Raw genomic sequence first — 14,060 nt, 5'->3', positions numbered from 1 at the left:
CTTCGTATCGTGGCCAAAGGTACAATATCGATTCAACACTATAAAGATTGGACACTCACATATCACATTTTTTCTATTTAAATAAACCTTTTTCAGTTGTGCATGCCAAAGTTACAGTGATGTTTCTTCAAACAACCAATGTAGTTATCATGGACATGCACCATTGTTACTCTTGCATTCAAATTCATTAGTCTTGGATGATTTAAGTTTCTATTTTGAAGTAATATATATGTAATATTCATATATGAATTCAACGGTTACGCAATTTATGAAATGGAGGCTATGTAATCATCTGAGGTAACACTTTTAAGTAGCTAACTACAATATCCATTTCTTTTTGTGCGCCTCTACACTAACACGTCAATGCATTATGTTTAAAGTAAACTAGTTGACCCGTTGCGCCAAATGGCGCAGAGACCTGCTGTAGACATGTTGTCGATGAAAATAGTTTCATGCTGCAAGAACCTTCAACTAAAGCCATGTTCGCGATGAAAATAGTTTCCTTTACTAAGGACAGGCCATGTATATATAGTCGGTTTAGTTGTGGTCTGCTAAATTCATATGCGCCTTGGGAAAAAACATGGTTTAATTTGCAGAGCCTCACATGTTTCAAGTATGAATAAGAACTATGAATTCTTTTTGTGCGATTCAAATACATTTCCAGAGTTTTTATTTGTTAGTACATGTTGTCTAAAGTAACATTTGCCCACAGGGAGAGAGAGAGAAGCATGCCTCTCTCTCATTATTATTATTATTATTAGAAGGTATTAAATTCAAAATAAACAATTTCATTTACTACACAATGCTCATTTAACCTGTGAAACACAATGCTCATTTAACCTGTGAAGGACAAAAATATTCCACCATCTCTGAATGATGAACTAAACTAAATAAGAAATATATGCAGTAAATTCATTCAAAGTAGAAAAGGGATCTTACATGAAATAAGGCATTACAACAAACATGGTGTTATCTTAGTAAAAGAAATTACATCATTAGAAGAGAAAAGTGAAGAAAACCAAACATGAGATTGAGATTGAGATTAATACATCTAGGAGGAGGCGTAGACATCACTGTGATCATTTTGCGGCCTGGAGAGCAAGGATCCATGGTTTTTATATGCCTTGTCCGGCAGTTGGAGTAGATGACATAGAAACGTCGTCTCTACCATCTCGATGGCTTAGACCCACGGAGCCGGATGTTCATCTCGGCCCTCCCCAGCTTCCATCAATGGATTTTTATAGTCAGGGTTAAAGAATGAGAGGCCCTATGCATGTTCAAATATGCGATTAGCATATACAATACAAATCAAGAAAAAGAAAAGAGAAGACCACAAACGTTACAAAAACACAATTTTGACAAATTATCTCTATTGTAAATTTGAGGGAGTAACTTATTATTCGAGAGAACTGGTCGTACATGAAGCATCAAGAACACACGTTCAAGAATCTAATTCTAACTGGATTTAGCTTTCAGTTGGCATTTCCTCAAACAGTCAAGTGCACCTATTATTATTTGGCTGACAAAAATATGAACACCAAACATGCCATCATCGTTAAGCAATTCAAGGATGTCTATGAATTAGACATGAAATATTTGGAGCATGGAATAAAAAACAACACACTGTCTTCTCGCGTAGATGCACAATAGGTGCACTCCTTCAAATAGAGATCAATTTTCAGCTGAAACAATAGATGCACTCTTTCAAATATGCATCATAGTAGGTCCTACAAAAATCATGAGAAATTAGAGGATGCAACTTGACTGCCTTCTATATCATTTGGAGGACAAAAGAAGCTAGAAAAATTGTGATGAACCACCAATCCCTGTTAAAAATAACTATCATTCCCCTGTGATATATGGATATATCAATCAAGAGAGAGACGGGGGGGGGGGTTATCCCAGGAAACACTATGCAAACATAAGCTTTTAAACTGGTAGTCAACTTACTATCAACGTGTAAGGTTGCCTCATTTCTGAAAAACACAAATCCACCCTAAATTTTCACATGAATAAAATGTAGATTTTCTCTTCTATCAAGATATTACATGTCTGGTATCTTCTTGTAGGAACTGCTACCGTCATTTGCTTGTTCTCACAAAGAATTCAATCCATAGTATGCCAAGAAGCTATGAAAAAATTGTAATTTCTTCAAAGAATATAATACATTGCAGAAATAAAATACTCTGTCAGAGAGTTGGCAGGCGAGGTAGTAGGGACAAGAAGAGCATGAACTAACTTTGAGAGGAGATGGGCAGACTCCTGCGTCGTGCCCTGGCTGACCCCTACGCTTACGCCATGCCTCATGTATCCATTCCTCATTCCTCTGTGCTGTGATAGAAATTCAGAATGGCAAATAAAAGTATTCTTAGATTGCAGCCTTAATTTCTTATCCTTTAGTAGATGCACATTTGATTCTATTCTTAGATTGCAGCCTTAATTGCTTATCCTTTAGTAGACGCACATTTGATTCTGAAGGAAGAAGATGGGAAATATGCATATAGCAAGAAATAGTAAAAAGATGTTCTTTCAAACTTGCATGGCTATTTGTTTTTTCCTGTAAACATGCCAATCTACTGCCATCTCACTGGCCTTAATTTCTTACCTTTTCATAGATGCAAATTTGATTTTGAGCAAGTAGAGAAGCAATATATGACAGCATACATCAAGAAAGAGTAGAAGAAAGGAATAATTATTCCTCACCCCAGCTATCTTCCACAGCCACACCTTTAAAACGTGAGAACACAAAAGCACTTGAGGTAAGATTACATCTAAAGAAGGAACCGTTCTCCATTCCATAAACCAAAAAGGAGCCACGTAATATTACCTTCTGCATGACAATAATTTACATCATGCACGTGAGAAGCCCTATGGCACATCAAAAAAGCCCTATAAAACATAAATGTTCTTGCTATAATTTTACTGTGAGTATGGAAGCGCACCTGACGTTTTTTGTACGATAAGACTACGTTGCTATAAATTGGTCTACGGTGTAATTCCTGTCTGCATTTTCTTCTAAAATGTTTTGCACGACAGTTATAAACGGGATCATCTCGTTTTTCTGGCGAGGTCCAGATGACCTTGTTGCTTTAGAACACACACACACACACAAAATGATTCCTGAGCCTTGTTAACTTTACTGTTAGATGAGCAAATTAAATGATTTTTTTATGGTACGAAATAATCTTGAAAATGCCAGATCCAAAATCTTAAAATGTGTTCCAAAAGTGGGATTTGCCCTACAAAGATAATCACGAAATAATCTTAAATAAAAATAATCTTGAAAAGACCATCCGTTCTTATCTTTGTAGGGCAAAACAGGCACAAGTCCGAAAAAATGGAGGCAAAAGCTTTGTTTCTTCTTGGGAAGTATGTCAGCACAGCAGGATGATCACAATCCAAAAGCCCATAACCGATGCTCAGTTCTGATTGAGATGACAACATTAATATCTAAAGAACGGAACATAAAAGGGACATACGTATCATCACGAATACGGTACAATCACCAGCCTCAAGGAACAGATGGTAGCCCGATGGCCGTAAAACAATGCTATGTAATGGAAAAACAATCAACATGTCCCTAGGAATAACAAAGCCGTATAATAAATTGATTCAACGTACAAGACTAGTAATGGTTCTGGGAAATGTCTCAAGTAATGAAAACTATCCCCACAAGTACAGAAAAAATTGTTCGAAGATCACTATTTCAAAACTGATCTAATGGTCCGATTACATCATGTGCAATAGAATCACATGCCCAACTGCACTACCCTCACACATATTTGAACTTGGTTTTCAAGCAGCTTAACTTGAGGGTGCCCAGAGATTTCCATCAATTTCATATGTTCAACAATCTCTCAAGCGACTGAACTATTCCTATCCATAGCTTGGAAGCAACATAGTATCCTAACAATAGTGTTGAAGCCTTTAGTTTCACCTCTCTTCTCGGCAATCTTGAATTTTGCTACTGATTACAGCAAAAGCTCTAAATTTGGATCTAGAATTACTTGTACCCACCTTATTTCACTAAAAAATATGCCTGGAGACTGATCCTCCGTTATGCTCAGTTTTTCGTTTTCGTTCGGCCTTGTGTGTTAGCCCTATGAAACCCCTTTTTTATTCTCGTTTCGCTACTCTGGTTGTAAACGCTTTAAGGGCTTCATTTCGCTAAAGCCGGGCAAGCGCCTCCTCTCTAAAAAACCATACACTAAAATACGAAGACGTTTTCTAGAAAACTTATTCCTCTCTATCCATCATACATTTGTCATCATCCGCTTGAATGGAGACCTGAAAAAACAGAATGTGTTTAGTTCTCACAAGAACAAACATGTAGAGACCACCAACAAACAAGAACATATCAATCACACTAATGAACACGACCAGCGACGCTACACGACTGCTCAGCCCTGTTGCGAATATGTGACAACCCACTGTCATGCAAAAATCAGCAGTAATTATTACACCATCTAGTTGGATAGCATCAGTCGTGCACAAGCCTTTTTTTGGGTGTTATAATAGAGGAAGCCATATTATCTAGCATATTCAGAATCCAGGCCAGCATTTTCTAAAGTTACCGTTGATTCTGAAGGCTTTTTGTGTTTAGAGTGATAAACATGTGTACACATTTTTTTTGTTTAAGTTTATGTATGCCAGCACTTGAACAAGGAGTGAATCACTGGGAGACAACCTTGATATACATAAACTGTATATTTGTGGAAACTTACCGCTGTCGGAACTTTACTGGTATTTCCATTCATCAAGTTATGGTGCATGATAGCCGATAAGATAAACAAATACAGAGAGATGCGTGCAGGATTTCAACTACAAATTAATGATTAAGCAGTTGTGGATACAACTATGACATTCTATCCAAACCTTTACAGCAAGTTCTCCAATTCTGTATTGCCCAAAGCCACAAACAATCTAGGGGCTAGAATTCACGTGAGCGAATGTACATCTATCCTTGGGTTCCTTGCTGATTGCAAAGAAAATGCAAACAAAAAAATTGAAGTGGCTGCTAATTTGCATTACTAATTGAGGACATGATATATGCGCACTGAAAACAGACCGAGTTGGATATTTACTCGGCGGCCTGATCATTTTCCCTCAAAATAAATACAAAAAAACATATTAACTATATATTAACATCAATTGACTTCTTTAAGGTCTAGGCAGTACCTGCATACATTGAGGAGAGCTCTTAGTCATGGATCTCCAGCTGTGAGGACGTCAAGGCAAGCGCTTGGCTGGATATAAGTTATCTGCACAGCACATTGGTATTAGGCCAGGGAAATAAATCAAAAAACTGTCTATAAGCAACTTGCACAAAACAAAACTGTGTATCTAAATTCTAACATGACAAATGAAAGAAGTTACGTAGTGTTCACCGCAGTGCATTTCATATTCGAATCAAAGTGTAAAATGCAACAGACTATGAACAAAACAGTGCACAGTTTGTAGTAGCAAGTCAGAGGCAACCAATTCCCACAAGATGAGCTTTCGGAAAGAGAAGAGAAAACCCAACAACGATTACACCACCAATATATTTTTGCATGGCATGCCTGTCAAAACTTACAATGGGGTTTCTAGAGTTCAAATAGAGCAGCATATGAAATTAGGAGTTTGGACAGAGGAAATACAGCCTCGGGGCAACAAACAGACACAAACACAGACGTTTTGATGGGATTTGGATTGAGCTCACCAAAGAGTACATGGGCAAGCAGCCGTGGCTGGAGGAGAGCACGCACAATCTAACCTGTGCCGCCGTGACCACCAACTCAACCGCCGCCATGGCCAGCCGACTACCACACGCGTGCTTCCCAACACCCAGGCCGGACCCCGCTCACCTTGCAGCCGTGGTCATCCATATTGCTGCCGACGAGTAAACCCATCCAGCAGCACGCCGTCGCGCCCCCACCGGGTCAACCGCCGCTCCCCACGTCGACCACCGAGCCATGGCGCTCACCTGCCGCTAACCACCATGCCGCAAGTTAGTCGCAGAATAGGATCGGGGTAGACGGCGGAGTGGGCTAGCTAGGTCCTAATCCCACGAACAAAAAACGGTTTTTGTCACCGTAAGAAAAGGGGAAAACTTACCTCGCGTGTGGGGTAACGATGGACGGCCGGAGGCACAACGCGCGTGCGATCGAAAGAACCAGGCTCGGCCGCTCGACCGGGGTGAAGAATTACTTATTCTTCACCCTGGGTTATTAATAGACTTCTATAATTTTTTCCTGTAAATACACTGATGTACTACCATCTCATTACAAATTATGTATCGTGCCAAGAAAAAATCATTTTACTTTTCAGCATATATATACGATCACACGGTAGTCACACATATAAGCAGCACCACAAAAACAAACACACAAACACGACACCTGAAAAAATCAGGAACAGAGGAATTAACACGACAATAAGCAGTAAACAAATAGGGTAGAAAAGTGCAGTCCTTAGAAAAGAATGACAAGGACAAACCTTGACCAAAGGAACAGAGCAAGAGCAACCTTAGTGATTCTAAAGCCTGCAAAATAAAAGGAAAGGAAGGTTAGCCAAACAAGCCAGTCTGTTCAATACCTAACACACAACAAATCAAAGACAACCTAGCTTTACATGGCAAAAATTTCAAGTAAGAGAAAAAATATATAATATGATATCTAACTGTGCGAATACATTAGGAAATACCACTTCCAAATTAGAGCGCACCATTCCCCAAAACTCGAGGACTCAATATTCAGAAACTACACATCATGATAGTCAGTTGTTCTATAGCAGCAAGCTAAATAACACCTAGGTTGTGTATTATCTCATCACACAAAGAATGTAAATCATCACTCCATAAGATCAAGATTTACTATTTATTCTACTTCTGCCCCCAACGCATGAAAATGCAGCTCCATTTGGAATCTGCTCTCCAGTCAAGTATTTTCTTAAGCAAATAGGCACATAGAAAAAAAAACAAACCAGACTCCCGCCTCCATATATGCTTCACAGATAGTTGTTTACCAATTCTAGTTCTGCTTGAAACATCAAGCATAATTGGCAACTGATTCATTTCTAAAATAGAAGTGCACCAAAAAATAACTATTTGAAATTACAAATAGGGATAGGCCAATAGATGACCTCTTAATTCCATAGAAATCGCAAAATCCCAAAAAATCGGTACAATTATCATTTTATAAATGTTCGCACCTTAGCCTCGTACAAAATGTTTTCTAGTAGTGATGATATATGTTATACAACTTTGAAATAATACCATTTGATTCACCTCTTTTCGAATTTCGTTGTCTTGAAATCAAATATGAACTGTGCTGATTCATTTTTATGAATTAATATGGAAAGACATACACAGGTTAGAGGAAATGGGAGATTATTTATGAATCATTAACTTGTTGCGAGAATTAGTATTCATGCAAATATTGGTCGTGATTTTTTTCTCTGTATATTGACTGCTCATCTCTTCTTCTAGGACGATGGCAATTGATATACTTCATTGTGATATTTAGCTGTGAAGAGCAGCAAGCAGCAATTAATTCTCGTGGTAGTTTCCGTGTTTTTTATAGAGGAGAAACAGGGCAAAGGAGAGCCGAGTAGAGGAGGGGCCAAGTGAGGACCCCTAAATAGGGGGAAAGATGCTAGACCAATCTGGCATCCTTAGTGAGGAGGGGAAGATGGAGGAGGATCTCGTAATCTAGTTGGCCAGAAAAATATGTAGTGCACATATTTACCAACATATATGTGGGAAAGACACGTGCCTAAAAGTGGGCAGATTCATAAGTGGTAACTTGTACGACATAATAAGCAGTAAACACATAAACAAAGCATGCATTTAAGCACACTTATTCACACCTTGCCTGATTCAGTGCTATACCGGTTGTCATGAAAGCATTCAAACTGACACGATGACCCTATGCACTGCATCTATCATTAAGTAGAGGAGAAGATCATAAAGAAACAAAATAAAGGCATTCACCTGCATCATATCCCACCTTGTATTGATATGAATATGAAAGCCTCCAATAATTAAAGAATTCATAGTTGAGGGCATCTGGTATTAAGTTCGCTAGTTCTTGTGTGTCCCCATATCCATCACCATCTATACACATTGAAGGTTCCTCTGGTAGTCATCATGGTAAAGGGATTGAGAAAGCATTGGAATAAATTTCTCATGTAGTAAGACATTGAACCTTAGCAAAGCAACAGTAATCAATGGCTCAAGCAAGCACCAGATCAACTTGACAACTTTACCTGCAGCCACACCTTGCAACAAAGAGAATACAAACATTAAAAATAGGAGAAGAAGTTACGAAGAAAACCTCACAAGGCTGCCAATAACGCACTCCTAATATGATCATTCAGTTACTATCATCTTATATATGAAAATGAGATATTATGACACAGTGGCGGGAGCAAGTGATAGTGGATCAAGCCTCCGAGTTCAGGGACTTACATTGCAATAATTTGGCTTCCTCCTTTTAATTGTGATTAAACATACTTAAGGGAGCGTCTGTTCTAAAACCAATGAACAAGGCTAAACATGAATGCTTCCAGTAGACTTGATAACCCATTCAAGCTTAAGTGACCTTGAAGCGCTGCTCTCTGGAGTCATGACCGCGACACCAAGAACTCGCACGACGCATGGAGGAGCACGTCACCACAACACCCTCACACCAATGCCTCCAACCTGCATATGAGGCTTTTCTGATTAGGAACTATATGGTAAAGAAACAACATTTATCTGTTCTAACTGAGTCTCAGAAGTGATCAAATTGGACCATATTCAAAATCCATAAATAACCAAACTGGAACATGTCCAAAATAAATGTTTACCAATCTGGAGAGCTGCATCCACAAACAGAGGTCCAAGGAAGCTACCACCAACTCCAACTGAGACCACATTTGTCAATGGTTTCCCAGTTGCTCCAACCTGCATTTCAGGAAGTAGCGGTGATTAAATCTTAATTATTTCTGCTACATTTGACAAGTTAAGAAATTTGTGTTTCAAAATTTACCCATGAGCCACAACTAAAAGTTTCTGAAAACTGCTTGATTTTATCCTTAACGTCCCAAACTTCAGGGACCAGTCACTGTCTATGACTGCATCTCTTGGAGCCCTTAGACACAGATAGAGCACTGATATGTTGTCCGTGCTATTTATCTGACAAACAAATCAATCAAGTTAACCGACACATGTATTCCATCCGTTCCAAATGATATGTTATGAACTGTACAACTTAAAATACAAAAGCCGTCAGGACTAATAATTGTTTTGCGGAATTATTCTTCGGGATGATCTGTCAAGCGTCATAAAATAATTACATACAAACTTTAGATAAGCACCCAAGGATACATGGAATCAAATACATATATACAGAAAACAAGTAGATGTCAAATAGACACACATTTCATCAAGCAGCACACATGCTTTCATCAAACATTATATAGGCAAGCACAAGAGGAGTGGACTAACCTCAACGCGAAGGACAGACAAGACCCAAGGCTCGACGCAGCCGACAACAGGAACCGTACCAAACTGCGCATGAATGAAACGAAGGCAAACATGCGAAATTAGTACAATGAATCCAAAGCAAAGGCGAAGAACATGCGGACCAGAGAAGGACGAACCTCAACCAGTGCAACCATCGAGCAGAGGAGGCCCATCGGAACAGAGCATGCGGCAGCCTCATCTCAGCCACCAAGCGGCACCGCGAGCATGTCGCCTGGCGCGGCTGCCCATCGCCCAAAACTCCTTCCCGATACTGCTCCTCTTTCTCCATTCCCCTCATCCTCCAAGCAACGGGCGGTGGTCGCCGGCGGCCGACAGCGACGACGGGCTGAGCAGCTCCCAGCCGCCATTCCCCAGGTCACCCGCATCCCCTACCCCAATTCGCCGGCCTCCCCTTCCTTCCCAAGGTCGCCGGCGTCCCATTCCTTCCATAGGTCGCCACCGGCCTCGCCTCAGGTCGCTTGACTCGCCCCAGGTCACCCGCATCCCCTTCCCCAAGTAGCCGGCATCATCATCACCTTTCTCCTTCCCCTCAATCCCCACGAGCGTCTACACTCCTCTCCCCCCTTCCGTCCGTGTGCTCGGCCAAGGACGCCGTCGTCGCCCTCGGCTGCTCCTCCACCACCTCAAGGAACAGGACAGTGCGGGTCTCTTCCTCCTTTTCCTTCCGTCGGATCTAAGGCGTGCGGCCGCGGAGGCAAGCCTCTCCGGTGGCGGCGGCAAAGGGTGAGCACATGGATCGAGGAGGAGGCGGCGGTTGTAGTAGGTCGATGGAGATTGGATAGAGAAAGGGAAACTGAAGGCGCCCAGGGCTCGCGAGATATTTTGCCACTCGATCTCCTCTATCCAACCCGCAGACGGAGGTGAGGCACGCACGCCGCGCACACGATGCATCGGTCAGCCAGGGGCCCACGCGCACATGCGCCATCCAACCCGGCGCAGTCCTCGCAACTAACCACCGCGATGCACCACCGTGCAGCCGACAAGCGGACCACCAACAGGACCGGCCCACCTGTCATCGCAATAGGAAAGACCCGGGTGCATAAGCCAGGTACACATGCACCAGCCGAGCCCTGCGCAGCTGGTCCCCATAACGCATGACGCGGGAAGCGTGGGAGGAGCGCCCCGAGGCACATTTGACCCGAGAAAAACACCGTGGGACGGGCAGCTAGTTCAACTGACGAGCGGGACCTGAAGCAACACCGGCCCACTTGTCATCGGGCCAGCACAACCGTGGTGGAAAAACAAGGTATATATGCGTCGCCCAAACGTCCACAGCGAGCCCACGACGCGCGCACGCGGCTCTGCAGGAGAGGCTGCGCACGCACCCCAAAACTGGCTACCCAGCCAATCAGAGTCTGCCCGAGCCCACAAGTCATTGCCCACTCAAAACTGACCGCACGGTGAAAACGGCAAGCCTTATTTCCACCAACGATCCAATGGCCAGCGGCGAAAAAAGGACAACTTTGACCAGAATCGAACGGCTAACGAAGGTTCGCATCGGGGGAGCGCCCTGGAGCGAGTTGGCTATCTTATGTTTTGTTTTAAATAACCAATGACACTAAATTATCTATTTACACGAGAAATACATAGGCTGAGCATTTGATTCCTTTTTCGTGAACGCGCCACTACACCCGTACGATTGGCCGCGCCTGTGTGAACGTCCAAGTTATCGCTGCATCATCCCGAGTTATTGTTTTTTTTTCTGGGGTGGACTTCACACCAGTTATTAACTGCTGACGCGTGCCCCGTGTACACAGTCTAGCATGACATTCCCGCTAGCACGGTCCAAAATTAGTTGAAACTGGATACGAACGATCCCGCGGGCGGCAAAATCTCCCGCCTCCTTCTAAAATTTCCGCCACCTTAGTCTTTAGCATGTGAAATCCCCCTTTTGTCCTTGGTGCACGGAGACCAACAGTTACAATACCGCCCTCATCTATATGATAGGTCGGGGCTGCTTTGGTAACTTCCGGTTCCCCCCCACTACACGCCACCCCCATTTCCTCTGCCCTCCTCCCGCAAAAACGACTAACTCCACAGCACCAGAGCATCTTACATCACGCCGTCCGTACTTCATCGCCCTTTCTCCCCTTCCCTCTCGAAACCCTAGACTGCTCATCCACCGGCGTACCATAGCCCATTCACTGCCAGCGGCGTCCACCTCGCCGGATCTGCTTCTGCGGCCGCATCTACCCCTCCCACCTCCCCTAGAAACAAGTTGACTGCTCATCTACCACTGTACCACAGCCCATTCAGTGCCGGCCTTGTCCACGGCGCCAGATCTGCTTCGCCGGTACTCTCGTCAACCGCCGCGCATCTGCAGCGGCTCATTCGTACTCCCCACCGGAGACGCTTCGTCCACACCCCCCGGAGCCGCCCCACCGACGCCCCCATCGACGGCCTCTGATCCTCTTCGCCGACACCTTCCTCAACTCTACCGGAGGCGCTTCGCCGACACCTTCCTCAACCCTACCGGAGCCGCTTCGCCGATACCAGTGTCAACCCTACCGGAGTAGCTTCGCCTATACCATTCTCAACCCTACCGGGGTCACTTTGCCAACTCACAAGTCCACGGCCTCAGATCCGCTTCCTCGCACCCTCATCCAACCTACCGGAGCAGCTTTTGACGCCCCGTCCACGGCCGCAGATCCGCATCGTCGACAACACCCTTAACCCAACCACCGGAGTAGCTTCTGATGCCCCGCACACGGCCGCAGATCCGCATCGTCGACACCATCCTTAACCCAACCACCGAGCAGCTTCTGACGCCCCGTCCACGGTCGCAGATCCGCGTCGTCGACACCGTCCTTAACCCAACCACCGGAGCAGCTTCACCTACGCCCTCGTCCACGGCCACAGATCCGCTTCACCCACACCGTAGTCCACCCTACCGGAGCCGCTCCACAAACACCCTACTCGACGGTTCTAGATCTCCTTATCGGACCCCGACAGCCAGCGTAGCGTCATCACCCTCGATGTTTCTAACCTGATTCCCACCGTCTGGAGAGATGCCAAGCACCCGCCACGGCCTAGGTACTTGTCACTTTTAAACCCGTCCAGCATCACCTGCCCGATGTACTTCAAATATACTAACCAGTCGCTGTTACCTGTTATGCAGCTGGCAAAAACTACAAGGACGATGTTTCTTCTAGATCTAACAGCTTGGCCAACCAAGATCCTGGACTGAGGCATTGCTATGATCTTGTAAGCGCATCTCTCTCTCTTGTATTGTTCTGTGCGTGCCAGTGTGCTTTGCTAGGATTTTTGACCAGTAATCCCTTTGTGCAGACAATGATTTCTACTACTGGCTGCTAAATTAGATATGTAGATGTCATACATGATACTACCTCGTACCTCCGTTCCTAAATATAAGTCTTTCTAGAGATTCCACTATAGGCTACATACGGAGCAAAATGAGTGAATCTACACTCGAAAATGCATCTATATACATCTGTATGTGGTCCATACTGGAATCTCTACAAAGACATATATTTAGGAACAGGGGCAGTACATTACACAAAATCATAGGTGGCATGTAGGAATTCCAGTGCACTACATTAGGCTCCCTTAGAGTGCCTGCCAGTCCAGCATATAGAGTCATGGCTAGTTTATGGTACGCACACAATCGTTAATTGGTGGTTTAAATATGCGCAAGGGATATGCAATGTAGTATCATGTAGAGATGTCGAAAATTAGCCGTGTCAACATGCAGATAGGGTTACACAATGAAAAAATACAAGATGTATGTGGCAATTTCACGGAACATCGCAAAAAAAATGAGAGGCAGCAGTGAGCCTATACAGTGTGCTATGGTACGTCACTCCTCCATTGCAATCATCGTGACATGTTATTTGTATGCCAGTTCTATTAGCCAAGTTTCTAAGGGACAGTTATTACGAGTTATCCTAAGAAAATAAGCACCTGTGAATATAAGCTCCATGTAATACGCCAACCAGTTCTTTTCACTTCGTTTTCAGCTTATCTTTGGTATAATTAGTGGAAAGTCTAGATTGCATTATATATATTTTTCATTTTGCTGCACATATGGAAATTAATTTGACTTGCAAACATCACAAATTGAACCCAGTGCAGTAATTAATATGATAGGAAAACAGACCATCACTATTTGCTCAAAATGCAAATACAAAGATACCATCTACTTGGCACAATCTACTTTGGTCAATGTTTTCCATAGAGATCCCATTGCCCAATTTAAACGAAGAACGCATGACCCACATTTAAATGAAGAACAATTATTTGTTGAAATTCGATGGTCCAAGTGGCTGGTTATTATCATATAGCAGCACCACCTGAAAGCATCATATAGCAGCAGTAGCAGCTCATAGCAACTCATCATACAGTAGCAGCAGTCTGCAATTCATCATATACCAGCAGCAGCTCATAGCAATTCATCATATAGCAGCAGCAGGAGCAGCTCATAGGAATTCATCATATAGCAGCAGCAGGAGCAGCTTGTAGCAACTCATCATATAGCAGCAGCAGCAGCTCATAGCAACTCATCATACAGCAGCAGCAGTCTGCAATTCATCAT

The 14,060-nt window shown here is 43.3% G+C and overlaps 1 long non-coding RNA gene across 12 annotated transcripts; it reads right to left on the bottom strand.

Moving 5' to 3' along the window:
* Positions 1-977: 977 nt before the first annotated feature.
* Positions 978-10,343, bottom strand: LOC119339925. 12 transcript variants are annotated; one of them, XR_005164283.1, is made up of 12 exons: positions 9,625-10,343; positions 9,470-9,532; positions 9,012-9,157; positions 8,830-8,926; positions 8,187-8,683; positions 7,973-8,095; positions 6,478-6,523; positions 6,097-6,380; positions 5,702-5,971; positions 5,179-5,261; positions 2,240-4,287; positions 1,674-1,727 (listed from the first exon to the last, which is right to left on the bottom strand). It is a non-coding gene; the product is annotated as an uncharacterized LOC119339925 (long non-coding RNA). The 12 variants fall into 12 exon arrangements; XR_005164274.1 differs by having other exon boundaries at positions 1,677-1,727; positions 7,973-8,259; positions 8,450-8,683; XR_005164278.1 differs by having other exon boundaries at positions 1,677-1,727; positions 7,973-8,247; positions 8,450-8,683.
* Positions 10,344-14,060: the final 3,717 nt, after the last annotated feature.

This window comes from Triticum dicoccoides, chromosome 7B (genome assembly GCF_002162155.2).
Source record: "Triticum dicoccoides isolate Atlit2015 ecotype Zavitan chromosome 7B, WEW_v2.0, whole genome shotgun sequence".
NCBI lineage: Eukaryota > Viridiplantae > Streptophyta > Magnoliopsida > Poales > Poaceae > Triticum > Triticum dicoccoides.
Note: the sequence above shows the minus strand (reverse complement) of the source record. Positions and strands in the feature narration are given on the sequence as shown.